Source organism: Orcinus orca, chromosome 17 (assembly GCF_937001465.1).
Source record: "Orcinus orca chromosome 17, mOrcOrc1.1, whole genome shotgun sequence".
NCBI lineage: Eukaryota > Metazoa > Chordata > Mammalia > Artiodactyla > Delphinidae > Orcinus > Orcinus orca.
Genome location: NC_064575.1, coordinates 18760455 through 18764472, shown reverse-complemented (window position 1 = coordinate 18764472; position 4018 = coordinate 18760455).

Below are 4018 nucleotides of genomic sequence, written 5' to 3'. Positions count from 1 at the left end.
GGAGGTCTGAGGTCTTCTGCCAGCGTTCAATAGGTGTTATGTAGGAGTTGTTCCATATGTAGATGCATTTCTGGTGTGTCTGTGGGGAGGAAGGTGATCTCCGCGTCTTACTCTTCCGCCATCTTCCCGGAAGCCTCACACTTACCAAGATCTTAAAAGGCAGGGAAGCCCTGACACGACGTATGGGTCATATTTATGTGTAATGATGACATATTGGAAACAACACAACAACTCACAATAATTGAATAATGAAATAATTTTATAGTGAAGCCAAATCAAAATGCTAAAAGTTAAAGTTTCAACAAATATTTACTGGAGTGTAAAATACTAACACAAAAGAGAATAAAGCAAGTCTTAAAATGATTGAAGTTGTGATAAGTGTAATATATACCATATACAATACAAACAAAAAGTATACTAGGAGGAAATAGATTTAAAATTTAATTTTCTCTGGATGCAGAATAATGAGCAATTTTCTCTCTACAATTTTCTATATTTTCCAACATTTCTACAGTAAATAGTTTATAAATGTGAACATTGATAAAATCAGAAAATAATGTTTACAAATCTTGGATAGTTTCCCTTTGCTATCAGGATATAATCCAAACAGCTTAGCATTGCTAAGCAGGCTATTGTGGTTGCCCACCTCTGCAGCTGAAACTTCTACTAATCCATGATGCAGTCATCTTTAGCAATGCCTACCTGCTCAAAATGCACAACATACTTCACGCATCTACGCCTTTGCTCATCTTAACGTGGAATACCCTTCACTCGTTTCATATGTGGTTAAACCCTACTGTTCAGCACTTACCTTATCGCTTTTTTTCTTTAAGAGTTTCCTTCTCCTTGCTCCTGTGCATTCGTGTGTGCATGTGTAGTGTAATTGTGCATCAAGCTTTCTGTCTCTCTTTCTTCATGGAGAAAGAATTCCTTGTAGTCAGGACTTTAAATTGTTGTTTTTGTAGTCTGTTTGTTTGCTTTGGTTTGGTTCTTTGGCTGCTTGTTTTGCTCTACCCAGACACTGAGAAGTAGACACTGAGAGAAAGAGAGAACATAGGGGAAGCTAAAGGGAACATATTTGTCTGGAATACATTTCTTCCAAGTACTGCCTTTTCAACAACATTTGAGGTAATATGTTGACATGACTGTTGTTCAAAGTGATTCAAAAAAAAAATGAAGCAGTGTGAAATCCAGAAGTTGACATATGTCGAGGAGTTAGGGATTGAGACTGTTTATGTGTTTCCTGTTAGACAGCCTAATGTTCTTCTCCCCTCACCCCTACCATGGCTCACTTCCATTGATGTTTAAACCCGGTTGTTCTTTTTTTTTTTTTTAACATCTTTATTGGAGTATAATTGCTTTACAGTGGTGTGTTATTTCTGTTTTACAACAAAATGAATCAGTTATATATATACATATGTTCCCATATCTCTTCCCTCTTGCGTCTCCCTCCCTCCCACCCTCCCTATCCCACCCCTCCAGGCGATCACAAAGCACCGAGCTCATCTCCCTGTGCTATGCGGCTGCTTCCCACTAGCTATCTACCTAACGTTTGGTAGTGTATATATGTCCATGCCTCTCTCTTGCTTTGTCACAGCTTACCCTTCCACCTCCCCATATCCTCAAGTCCATTCTCTAGTAAGTCTGTGTCTTTATTCCTGTCTTACCCCTAGGTTCTTCATGACATTCTTTTTCCTTAAATTCCATATATATGTGTTAGCATACGGTATTTGTCTCTTTCTGACTTACTGCACTCTGTATGACAGACTCTAGGTCTGTCATACAGACCTAGAAAATGTTTAGGTCTCAATACAAATAGCTCAATTTCGTTTCTTTTTATGGCTGAGTAATATTTCATTGTATATATGTGCCACACCTTCTTTATCCATTCATCTGATGATGGACACTTAGGTTGTTTCCATCTCCGGGCTATTGTAAATAGAGCTGCAATGAACATTTTGGTACATGACTCTTTTTGAATTATAGTTTTCTCAGGGTATATGCCCAGTAGTGGGATTGCTGGGTCATATGGTAGTTCTATTTGTAGTTTTTTAAGGAACATCCATACCGTTCTCCACAGTGGCTGTATCAATTTACATTCCCACCAACAGTGCAAGAGGGTTCCCTTTTCTCCACACCCTCTCCAGCATTTATTGTTTCTAGATTTTTTGATGATGGCCATTCTGACTGGTGTGAGATGATATCTCATTGTAGTTTTGATTTGTATTTCTCTAATGATTAGTGATGTTGAGCATTCTTTCATGTGTTTGTTGGCAGTCTGTATATCTGCTTTGGAGAAAAGTCTATTTAGGTTTTCTGCCCATTTTTGGGTTGTAAACCCGGTTGTTCTTTGATCAAGAATGTGTAGGTCCTCATTAACATTTCTTTTTTTTAAATAGCTGGATGATGAATGAATGAATGATGAGGGAAATTTAAACTGGGAAACATTGTTGAAGCAAGCCCACTGCAATCATATTCTGTTGACATAGCCATTTATGAATAATGGATGACAGGAGACATTCAGGTGGCTACTGTGTTGTGAAAATAAAGTGGGTCATCAAACGGAAGGAAGATGGGATGTCAGAGGGAAGAAACACAGTTTAAAGAAACACTGAAGCACAGCTTCACATTCTGGGCCACAGTTGAAGTCAGCCAGGAAACCGCAGCTGGAGACCAATAACCCAGCACAAACTGTCCAAGTTTGGATACTCCAGGAGATAAAAAGTCAGACTAGGAAATAATGCCAGGTTATTAAATCAGTAACTACTACCAGAAACCAGAGGACTTTCTTAACCATCTTACCATAATGAAGAGCACACTTCTGAACAGTGGAGGGATCATCAAAGCAAGGGCATCAATCTCAGCTCCAAGAGCAACATAAAACAAATACATGTATTTGTCTATAGGCCGTACAAACTTTCAGCACCATGCCTAGTTTTCGCGATAATGTTAACTTACTTCTTCAGTAAAATTTTAGGTAACACGAGGTTACAAACCACCCGTCAACTTACATTCATTGCTGGAAAGAAATTTCCAACCTATTGATTTCAAAGTCCGTGATGAAAAATTTTAATATATATGTAGATCGTTTATTGTGCATAATAGTGCACTTGTGCTTCTTTAGTTCAACTTGTATCTGGGCCACTTAACCATGTTGGATCTCAATTTTCTCATCTGTAAGTTGAGGTGCTTGAGATGAGCTCTAAGGTAACTCCCAAATCTAAGCTTACTCTATTATTCAATGATGGATTTAATTATTCTGAATTCTGTTTTTCTCTGACATGTTAAAAACTTGACCCCTTAGGAAGAAAAACAAGATAATTTTCAACTAACATTAAATCTGACCTAAAGCCATGGACTCCAGAGAATTTATAATATATAGAAAAAATCACATCTCTATCTTTATTCAGTTGTCCTTTTGTACTGATTGGGTACTTGTTTCAATCTGTAATCCTGATGGAGTTAATTAAGGACCTCAAATATAATTTGAAAATGTTTACAGACAGCACATTTTAGGTTGCCAGTCCCATCTGTGGACACTGCTATATTAATGACACAATATTTGTTTTAGAGGTCATAGTGCTATTTGCCAGGTTAAACATTTGTAATCTGGATCCAGCTTTAATATACCCTTTCAAAGAAAGCCACAGACTGCTATACACTCCATCAGCAGTACTCTTCAATCGAATGGTCTGTGAGGATTACAGAGGCAGCTAAGCCAACAATAACAGGCACCTTCCATGTGGATGCTAATTAGAACGTTGACATAATAAACTCCTTACTCGGGACAAGTTGGCGTTCAGTATTTGCCACCCCACATCATGTGAAGGCAAAGCTGTTAATAGAATTTGCCCCTAGAGTGACCAAAGGCAGAGCACAAAGAGCTTCTGCCCCGTTTGTACCCTGTGGTGGTGGTGAGAGTGTGGGTGTAAACTCCCGGTTGCACACTGTCTTCTTATGACCACACAATGGTTAATTTGTATTTCTCCTCTTGAATATCACTTTTAAAGGTCACTCT